This window comes from Bos javanicus, chromosome 4, assembly GCF_032452875.1.
Source record: "Bos javanicus breed banteng chromosome 4, ARS-OSU_banteng_1.0, whole genome shotgun sequence".
NCBI lineage: Eukaryota > Metazoa > Chordata > Mammalia > Artiodactyla > Bovidae > Bos > Bos javanicus.
The window spans coordinates 93,671,468-93,683,115 of record NC_083871.1 but is presented as its reverse complement, the minus strand read 5'-3'; positions in this window follow the sequence as shown (position 1 = coordinate 93,683,115).

Below are 11,648 nucleotides of genomic sequence, written 5' to 3'. Positions count from 1 at the left end.
AGCCTAGCCCAGGTGGACTAGTCTTGTTAGGCTTGGCCATTTTAGAGCAGATTAGCTATTGTACTTCAGCTACCATCCTCAAGTAGTGCATAAGCCCGAGAGGATTTAATTCAATTTAGCAAGTCTTTTTCTGAAATCTTAGGGTGTGTGTGGCACCATGATAGGCATGACATACTTGAAGAACTTGAGATCTTGGATTTTTACCATGGAGACAAGGCTTGCCCTCAAGGAACAGTAATATATTATGACAAAGCAGCAAAGTCTCCTCCTCTAAGCCAAGGACCTTTCTCTCTACCCACAGAGTATCCAGTGCAGTTAGATATGCATGCTAATCACTGGATAAATAAGGTGCCAAAATGAAGGATACAGTAAGTGCTCCCTAAGAATTTATAGCAGGGAAAGGTCAGCATGGGTAGAAGTGGAGAAGTGGGGATTTGAATCTAGCCCTGAAGTGTGAGTAGGAGGAGTTAGAAAAGTAGAGAGGAGCCCAGCTGGCATTACAAGGGGAGGAAACTATGACGATAACTCAGAGCATGACCAGCCTGGCCATCAGGACATAGTAGTGGGTAAGCAGGGAAGCTGATTGGTAAGAAACTACAAATGGCATACAGAGGAATTCAGGTTTCATTCTGTCTGTGATAGGAAGCAGTGGAAAATTTTGATCAGAGGAGTGATACATGTAAGAACATTAATCTGTCAATGTGAGGATGGTATGAAGGGTGAGAGTCCAGAGACAACGGACCATTTTGAGGGAAGTGCTGGTGATTTATGGAAGAAGTGGAAATAGTCTATGTCATCGGGGCGTAATATTCCTACTGGAAAAATAATTTAAAACCTTATGACCTACCGCAGTTATTTTTTTCTGTGATATAAATGAAGTGGCTGTTATGTCTGAAGTTTGAGGCACAGAGCAGGTTGCATAACACCATACCGTTGCTTTGCTTTGGGAACTTTCTCCTCTTATTTTCTATCTTGTTGTTACTGTGACAGCACTGAATCCCTGAGGGATTTTCTCAGTATTCCACCATTAGGGAGAAACCTATGCAAGTGCTCATGCAGCCCCTGACCTCTCTGCCTAAAACTGTTAGCAGTTCTTCAAGAATGAAAGCTACACCATCCCTAGTCTTGAATTTCTGGGAAGGAAGAAGAATCCCATCATCTTTTGAGGAAGAATCACATCAATGTAAGATAAAACCTTTATGCAAGAGATTGAAGAGGATGAATTGAGACAATTCTAGAGTGCTGTCTTCCATCCAAAATGTTCTTCCCTTTAGAAGGAGGGAGAGGATGTGCTCATTTCTCAACTCCTCGAGGCTCACACCCCAGGAAGTCAAAATTCTAGGTCCTGTCAGACAGCAGTTTCAGGACGGGATGGAGAATGTTCGGTGAGGACTGGGGAAGAGATTTCCTGCTGGTTCTTTAAAAAAAAAAAAAAACATACATATATATATATATATTTGTTTATTTGGCTATAGGTCTCAGTTGCGTCATGTTGGAGCTCCAAAGCAGGCTCCACAGCACATGGGCTCAGTAGTTATGGCCCACGGGCTTAACTGCGCCATGGCATGTGGGATGTTAGTTCCCCAGTCCCTGCACTGCAAGGATTTTTAGCCACTGGACCCACAGTAAAGTCCTGTTCCTGGTGGTTCTTGAGTGGTATTCAAGGTCTTGGAGAAAGCTCATCCATCCCCTCCTTCAGGCAGGGCAGGATCAACAGTGTCTTCTAGAGACTTCTGAGTGATTTGACACACTCCTGGTCTCCAACTTCATGGTGGTGGAGTGAGAACTGCTCCTCCTCTCCTGAACCTGAGCCACCCTCCACCCAGTTCCTCCAGAGTCTTAACCCCGTTTACATGTCATAACACAGTCCTTCTATCAGGTCCAAGAGAAGCTCTCCTGTGTGACAGTGTATTACAGTACTCAATTTGCTACAAGTAGCTTCTTGATTTCTGAGTCATTCTCACCAAATATTTTGGCATTTTGAGGTCACGCATTCAATGTTGACTCTCTATTTGCCTCTGGGCCCTCCACTTGAACAGAATGAACATGAAAGTATGTATGGGCTATCCATGGGTATCCTTGAGGCTTTGGTTGCTTCCTTACAGTTCCGTTGTCACACTGGATAGAATCTGAAGCATAACTGTTGCAGTGCTCCACTTCTTTCTTTATTCTGTGAAAGTGTTAGTCACTCAGTCGTGTCCAACTCTATGTGACTCCATGTGCTGTAGCCTACCAGACTCCTCTGTCCATGGATTCTCCAGGCAAGAATACTGGAGTGGGTTTGCCATTCCCTTCTCCAGGGGATCTTCCTGACCCAGGAATTGAACCCAGGTCTCCTTTATTACAGGCAGACTCTTTACTGACTGAGCCACCAGGGAAGCCCTTTCTTTATTGTGTTTCTTATTTAACAAGTAAGAGCATCATTTTAGATGGAAAGGATAAAATGGGAAAGGGGCTAGATAAACTACCTTCTCAGAGAAGGAGCACAATCAATTTGGAGTTAAGTGACCTAATTAGCCAAGGACCTTTGAACAACTTAGTCTAAGTTCCATTTGCATTTCTTATAAAGATGAGATATTATCAGTTGTGTTTCAGTACATCAGAAATGAATGTTCTGAAAAGAAAATTAAGATAGAAATTCCATTTACAAAGCCTCTGCTGCTGCTGCTGCTGCTAAGTTGCTTCAGTTGTGTCCTAATCTGTGCAACCCCATAGACAGCAGCCCACCAGGCTCCCCCATCCCTGGGATTCTCCAGGCAAGAACACTGGAGTGGATTGCCATTTCCTTCTCCAGTGCATGAAAGTGAAAAGTGAAAGTGAAGTTGCTCAGTCGTGTCCGACTCTTCACGACCCCATGGACTGCAGCCTACCAGGCTCCTCTGTCCATGGGGTTTTCCAGGCAAGAGTACTAGAGTGTGGTGCCATTGCCTTCTCCTACAAAGCATCTAAAAGAATTAAATACTTAGGAATAAATTTAACCTAGAAGGTGCAAAACTTGTACACTGAAAACTACAAAATGTTGCTGAAAGAAATTAAAGAATATCTAAATAAATGGAAAGACATTCTGTGTTCATGGATAGGAAGACTTAACAATGTTAAGATGTTAATACTACAAAAGCAATCTGTAGATTTAACACAATCCCTATCAAAATTCCAACAGCCTTTTTCACAGAAATGGACAAATAGTTTGATCCTCAAATACTTATAGAATTACAAGGGGCCCTGAAAAGACAAAACAATCTTGAGAAATGATTATTAAAATGAGAGGACTTAGATTTCCCAGTTTTAAAACTTACTACAAATCTCCAACAATTAAAACATGATGATACTGGCATGTGCTTTGCTAAGTCTCTCTAGTCGTGTTTGACTCTTTGTGACCCTTGGACTGTAGCCCACCAGGCTCCGCTGTCCATGGGATTCTCCACGCAAGAATACTGGAATGGGTTGCCATGTCCTCCTCCAGGGGATCTTCCCAACCAGGAATCAAACCAGCATCTCTTACATCTCCTGCATTGACAGGCAGGTTCTTTACCACTAGTGCCACCAGGGAAGTCCCTGATATTGGCATAAGGATAGACATATAGGCCAATAGAATGGAATAGACAGCCTGAAAATTAACTCTTACTTATATGACCAGTTAATTTTCTAGAAGGTACCAAGACTATCCAATAGGATAATGATAGTCTTTTCAACAAGAAGTATTGGGGGAAATTGGATATTTATATGCATACCTTTCACAATAAACATAAAGTTGAAATGGACCAAAAACTTACATTTAAAAGCTAAAACTACAAAAAATCTTAGAAGAAAATGGGGAAAATCTCCATGACGTTGAATTTGGCAGTGATTTCAAGGATATGACACCCGAATTATAGGCAATAAAAGAAAATATAGACAAATGGCACTTCATCAAAATTAAGGACTTTTGTGCCATTTCAGTAATTGCTGGAAGTCCAACTGGTAGTTAACAGTGTAGAAATGGGCCTGGTTTGGGAAAGAGTAATCTTACTCATTTCAGTCTGACTGCACATGGTATTTCAGGTTTTAGGCTTTTCTGTGCAGTGACAGTTCTGTTTTTATACTAAAGAGTATAGTTTTTCAGAATCATGGACATAGAGAACAGACTTGTTGCCAAGGGGGAGGAGGTTGGGGGAGACATCGAGTGGGAGGTTAGGATTAACAGATGTAAGCTTTTATATATAGAATGGATAAACAACAAGGTCCTACTGTATAGCACAGATTCAATATTCAATATTCTATGATAAACCATAATGGAAAAGAAAATATAAAAAGAATGTGCATAAAGAAGAATGTATATATATATATATATATACACATATATATGTATATACTGAATCCCTTTGCTGTACAGCAGAAATTAATTCAACATTTAAATTATTAATAACTAAACTATACTTTCTTTAAAAAAAAAAAAAGGAAGAAAAACAAAGCTAAAAAAAAAGAGAATGTAGTTTTCCTCTTCTCAATAAATGGCACCACCATTTACCCAGTTGCACCCAAGGCAAGAACCTTTGACTCATCCTTGACTCTTCTCTTTGAGTTACATCCCACAGTCAATCCATCAGTGTATCCTGTCAGCTACACATTCGAAATATGTCTAGACTCAAATTACTCCTTCTTACCTCCACAACTGTCAGCCTGGCTGGAGCTCCCATCATCTGTCTCCTGGGCCACTCCAGGAGCTTCCTAACAGAGCACTCTGTTTCCTTATTCCCTCCTACAGTCCAGCCTACAGTCCAATGTGTACCCTTATACACTCCAGCCAGGTGCCAGGGTGATCCTTTTAAAATGTAAGTCGGATCATATCATCCCTGTGCTCAGAACTCTCTAATGGCATCTCACCACATTCAAGGTAAATTCCGAGATCTTATCATGCTGTTGACTCTTGGCAACCTCCTGGATCTCATTTGCCGCTACTCTTTTTCTCTGTGTGTATGTGTTAGTCACTCAGTCATGTCTGACTCTTAGTGACCCCATGGACTGTAGCCCTCTAGGCTCCTCTTCCATGGAATTCTCCAGGCAAGAATACTGGAGTGGATTGCCATGCCCTTCTCCAAGAAATCTTCCCCACCCAGGGATCAAATCCTAGTCTCCCACACTGCAGGCAGATTCTTTACTGTCTGAGCCAATAGGGAAGCCCCACTCTTTTTCTAACTCACTCTATCTAAACATGGTTCTTTTTGCTGGTCCTTTCACACACCAAGCAAACACCTGCCTCAGAACCTTTGACTCCCGTTCACTTTCATCTTCTCCCTTCTCTCAGGCCTCTTTCAACTGTTTCTCCTCAAGAAGGCATTCTTTATAATTGCTCCAAAGAAAATGAAATACTTTTATATGTATCTACCAAAAATATGTGTAAGACCTGTATAAAGAAAATTATTCAATGCTCATGAAAGGAATGAGAGACAACTTAAATCCTTGGAGAGACACACTTGTTTATAGATTGGAAGATTCAACGTAGTAAAGATGTCAATTTTCCCTAAATCTCTAACACAATTCCTACTGAAATCTCAGCAAGTTTCTCTGCAGACATAGACAAGCTTATTCTAAAATTTATATAGAAAGTGAAAGACTCTAGTGTAGCCAAAACAGTTTTTGGAAAAGAAGAATAAAGTGGGAGGAATAATTTGATTCTAAAGCTTACTATAAAGCTACAGTGACCAAGACAATGTGGCACTGACAGAAAGATATATCGATCAATGGAATAGAATAGAGAAGTCGTAAGTATGCCCCCAAATACGCACAATTAATTTTTGACAAAGTAGCAAAAGAAATTCAATGGAAGAGGGGGGTAATCTTTTCAATAAATGGTGCAGGAGAAATTAGACATCATAAGCAAAACTATGAAACAACCTAAACTTTACAGCTTATACAAAAATTAACTCAAAATTATCCTGTAGGGCTTCCCTTGTGGTGCAGTGGTTAAGTTGTCCTCTTTGCAATGCAGGGGACACTGGTTCAATCCCTGGTCCAGGAAGATCCCAAAGGCCACAGGGCAACGGAGCCTGTGCACCCTCGAGCTTGTGCTCGGCAACAAGAGAGTATCCCTTGCTTGCTGCAACTACAGAAAGTCCACACACAGTAACCAAGACCCAGTGCAGCCATTAATTAATTCATTAATCACGCAAATATAAAGCAATAAAATTTCTAGGAAAAAAACATAGGTGAAAATTTTAAAGACTTATGATTCAGCAAAGAGTTCTTAGACTTGATATCAAAAGAATGACCCATAAGAAAAAAAATAAATTGGACCTTATCAGAATTCTTAAAATGTTAGCTCTGCAAAACATACTGTTAAGAGAATGAAAAGACATTATAGACTGGGAGAAAATATTTGCAAATCACATATCTGACAAAGATGTAGAATCTGGAATATATAAAGAACTCTCAAGACTCAACATTAAAAAAACAAACAATTTCATCAGAAAATGGGCAAAACATAGTCTCACAGAAGAGAATATATAGGTGGCAAATAGTCCATCAAAAGATATTCAACATCATTAGTCATTAGAGAAATGCAAATTAAACTACAAGGAGATAATCAGGAATACTTATCAAAATGGCTAAAGTGAAAAACATGATTAACACCAAATGTTGGCAAGGCTGGGGACAAACTGGATCACTCACACATGGCTGGGCAATGAAAATCGATACAGTCCCTCTGGAAACCAGCCCCTCTGAAAAAGCATACATACACTTACCATACAACCCAAACAATCACACTTCTGGGCATTTAGCCAAAAGAAACAAAGGCTTATTTCCACGCAGGAACTTGTACATCAGTGTTCATAGCAGTTTTATCTGTAATATCTCAAAACTGAAAAACTAACCAAATGTCTTTTAATGGGTGAATGGTTAAACAAACTGTGGTACATCCATACAATGGACACTGCCGCTGCTGCTGTTTAGTCACTAAGTCGTGCCTGACGATTGTGCCACCCTATGGACTGTAGCCCGCCAGGCTTTTCTGTCCGTGGGATTTCCCAGGCAAGAATCCTGGAGTGGGCTGCCATTTCTTTCTGCAGGGGAACTTCCTGACCCAGGGATCAAACTCACGTGTCCTGCATTGCAGGCGGATTCTTTACCACTGCACAATCTGGGAAGCCCACCATAGAACAGTAGTCAGCAATAAAAAGGAATGATATATGTAACGACTTGGACAGATCTCAAGGGATTTATGTTGTCATTGTTCAGTCACTGAGTAGTGTCTGACTCTTCTGACCCCTTGGACTGCATGCAGCATGCCAGACTTCGCTGTCCTTCACCATCTCCTAGGGCTTGCTCAAACTCACGTCCATTGAGTCAGTAGTGCCATCCAACCATCTTGTCCTCTGTCGCCCCCTTCTTCTCCTCCCTTTAATCTTTCCCAGGATCAGGATATTTTCCAATGAGTCATTTCTTCATATCAGGTGACTAAAGTATTGGAGCTTCAGCATCAGTCCTTCCAAAGAACACTCAGGGTTGATTTCCTAAGGATTGACTGGTTTGATCTCCTTGCAGTCCAAGGAACTCTCAAGAGTCTTCTCCAACACCACAGTTTGAAAGCATCAATTCTTTGGCACTCAGCCTTTTTTATAGTTCAACTCTCACATTTGTACATGACTACTGGAAAACCCATAAGTTTCACTATACGGACCTTCGTTGGCAAAGAGATGTCTCTGCTTTTTAATATGCTGTCTAGGTTTGTCATAGTTTTTCTTTCAAGCAGCAAGTGTCTTTTAATTTCATGCCACAGTCACCATCCACAGTGATTTTGGAACTCAAGAAAATACAGTCTGCCACTGTTTCCATTGTTTCATGAAGTGATAGGACCAGATGTTATGATCTCCATCTTTTGAATGTTGAGTTTTAAGCCAGCTTTATCACTCTCCTCTTGAGAACTTCATCAAGAGGCTCTTTAGTTCCTCTTCACTCTCGGCAATCTTGATTCCAGTTTGTGCTTCATCCAGCCTAGCATTTTGCACTCTGCATAGAAGTTAAATAAGCAGGGTGAAAGTATACAGCCTTGACGTACTCCTTTCCCAATTTTGAACCAGTCCATTGGTCCATGTCTGGTTTAACTTTTGCTTCTCTATCTGCATACAGGTTTCTCAGGAGGCAGGTAAAATGAGCTGATATTCCCATCTCTTTAAGAATTTTCCACAATTTCCATACAGTAAAAAATTAGACACCAAAAATTAGAGACACCAAGGGAACATTTCATGCAAAGATGGGCTCGACAAAGGACAGAAATGGTATGGACCTAACAGAAGCAGAAGATATTAAGAAGAGGTGGCAAAAATACACAGAAGAACTGTACAAAAAAGATCTTCACAACCCAGATAATCACAATGGTGTGATCACTGACCTAGAGCCAGATATCCTGGAATGTGAAGTCAAGTGGGCCTTAGAAAGCATCACTACGAACAAAGTTAGTGGAGGTGATGGAATTCCAGTAGAGCTATTTCAAATCCTGGAAGATGATGCTGTGAAAGTGCTGCACTCAATATGCCAGCAAATTTGGAAAACTCAGCAGTGGGCGCAGGACTGGAAAAGGTCAGTTTTCACTCCAATCCCAAAGAAAGGCAATGCCAAAGAATGTTCAAACTACCGCACAATTGCACTCATCTCACATGCTAGTAAAGTAATGCTCAAAATTCTCCAAGCCAGGCTTCAGCAATACGTGAACCATGAACTTCTAGATGTGCAAGCTGGTTTTAGAAAAGGCAGAGGAACCAGAGATCAAATTGCCAACATCCGCTGGATCATCGACAAAGCAAGAGAATTCCAGAAAAACATCTATTTCTGCTTTATTGACTATTCCAAAGCCTTTGACTGTGTGGATCACAATAAACTCTGGAAAATTCTGAAAGAGATGGGAATACCAGACCACCTGATCTGCCTCTTGAGAAATCTGTATGCAGGTCAAGAAGCAACAGTTAGAACTGGACATGGAACAACAGACTGGTTCCAAATAGGAAAAGGAGTACGTCAAGGCTGCATATTGTCACCCTGCTTATTTAACTTATATGCAGAGTACATCATGAGAAACGCTGGACTGGAAGAAGCACAAGCTGGAATCAAGATTGCCGGGAGAAATCTCAATAACCTCAGATATGCAGATGATACCACCCTTATGGCAGAAAGTGAAGAGGAACTCAAAAGTCTCTTGATGAAAGTGAAAGTGGAGAGTGAAAAAATTGGCTTAAGGCTCAACATTCAGAAAACTAAGATCATGGCATCTGGTCCCATCACTTCATGGGAAATAGATGGGGAAACAGTGGAAACAGTGTCAGACTTTATTTTGGGGGCTCCAAAATCACTGCAGATGGTGACTGCAGCCATGAAATTAAAATATGCTTACTCCTTGTAAGAAAAGTTATGACCAACCTAGATAGTATATTCAAAAGCAGAGACATTACTTTGCCAACAAAGGTTCGTCTAGTCAAGGCTATGGTTTTTCCTGTGGTCATGTATGGATGTGAGAGTTGGACTGTGAAGAAGGCTGAGCACCGAAGAATTGATGCTTTTGAACTGTGGTGTTGGAGAAGACTCTTGAGAGTCCCTTGGACTGCAAGGAGATCCAACCAGTCCATTCTGAAGGAGATCAGCCCTGGGATTTCTTTGGAAGGAATGATGCTAAAGCTGAAACTCCAGTACTTTGGCCACCTCATGCAAAGAGTTGACTCATTGGAAAAGACTCTGATGCTGGGAGGGATTGGGGGCAGGAGGAGAAGGGGACGACAGAGGATGAGATGGCTGGATGGCATCACTGACTCAATGGACGTGAGTCTGAGTGAACTCCGGGAGTTGGTGATGGACAGGGAGGCCTGGCATGCTGTGATTCATGGGGTTGCAAAGAGTCGGACACGACTGAGCGACTGAACTGAACTGAACTGATGCAGTAAAAAGCTTTCTCTTGGTCAAAAGAACAGGTAGATGTTTTTCTGGAATTCCCTTGCTTTTTCTATGACAAAAGATGTTGGTAATTTGATCTCTGGTTCATCTACCTTTTCCAAATCCAGCTCATAATCTGTAAAATAATCTGTAGTTTCTCGGTTCACATACTGTTAAAGTCTAGCTGGAAAGATTTTGAGCATTACCTTGCTAGTATGTGCTGCTGCTGCTGCTAAATCGATTCAGTTGTGAGCACAATTGTATGGTAGTTTGAGCATTCTTTGGCATTGCCCTTCTTTGGGACTGGAATGAAAACTGACCTTTTTACTGAAAGAAAAAAACAATCTCAAAGGATATGTACTGCATGATTTCATATGTAACATTCATGAAATAATATAATTATAGAGATGGAGAATGAATTAGTGGTTGCCAGGGGTTAGGGAGAAGCACAAACTGGAATCAAGACTGCCGGGAGAAATATCAATAACCTCAGATATGCAGATGACACCACCCTTATGGCAGAAAGTGAAGAAGAACTAAAGAGCCTAAAGCTCAATATTCAGAAAACTAAGATCATGGCATCTGGTCCCATCACTTCATGGGAAATAGATGGGGAAACAGTGGTTGACTTTATTTTGGGGACTCCAAAATCACTGCAGATGGTGATTTCAGCCATGAAATTAAAAGACGCTTACTCCTTGGAAGGAAAGTTATGACCAACCTAGATAGTATATTAAAAAGCAGAGACATTATTTTGTCAACAAAGGTCCATCTAGTCAAGGCTATGGTTTTTCCAGTAGTCATGTATGGATGTGAGAGTTGGAGTGTGAAGAAAGTTGAGCACGGAAGAATTGATGCTTTTGAACTGTGGTGTTGGAGAAGACTCTTGAGAGTCCCTTGGACTGCAAGGAGATCCAACCAGTCCATTCTAAAGGAGATCAGTCCTGGGTGTTCATTGGAAGGACTGATGCTAAAGCTGAAACTCCAATACTTTGACCACCTCATGTGAAGAGTTGACTCATTGGAAAAGACCCTGATGCTGGGAGGGATTGGGGGCAGGAGGAGAAGGGGATGACAGAAGATGAAATGGCTGGATGGCATCACAGACTCGATGGACATGAGTGTGAGTAGATTCCGGGAGTTGGTGATGGACAGGGAGGCCTGGCATGCTGTGATTCATGGGGTTGCAAAGAGTCGGACACGACTGAGCAACTGAACTGAACTGAACTGAAGGGGTTAGGGAGTGGGTATGGCTATGGCTAGTGCTAGTGGTAAAGAACACGCCTGCCAATGCAGGAGACATAAGAGACATGGATTCGATCCCTGGGTCAGGAAGATCCCCTGGAGGAGGAAATAGCAAGCCACTCCAGTATTCTTGCCCGGAGAATGTCATGGACAGAGGAGCCTGGCAGGCTACAGTTCGTAGCATGGCAAAGAGACACCGCTGAAGTGACCAAGCACACAGGTGGTTATGCAGATGTAATACCAATGATGTGTCTTGTGATGATGGCACAATTGAGTATTTTTTTTGTAGCAGTTTTATTGAGACATAATTTATATGTGCATTTTGGTACCTTGATTGTGTTGATTACTCAAGGCTACGCTTAAGATAAAATTACATAGATCTATGGTGCATGTTCTGGAGAAGGAAATGGCAGTCCACTCTAGCACTCTTGCCTGGAAAATCCCGTGGACGGAGGAGCCTGATAGGCTACAGTCCGTGGGGTCGCAAAGAGTCGGACATGACTGAG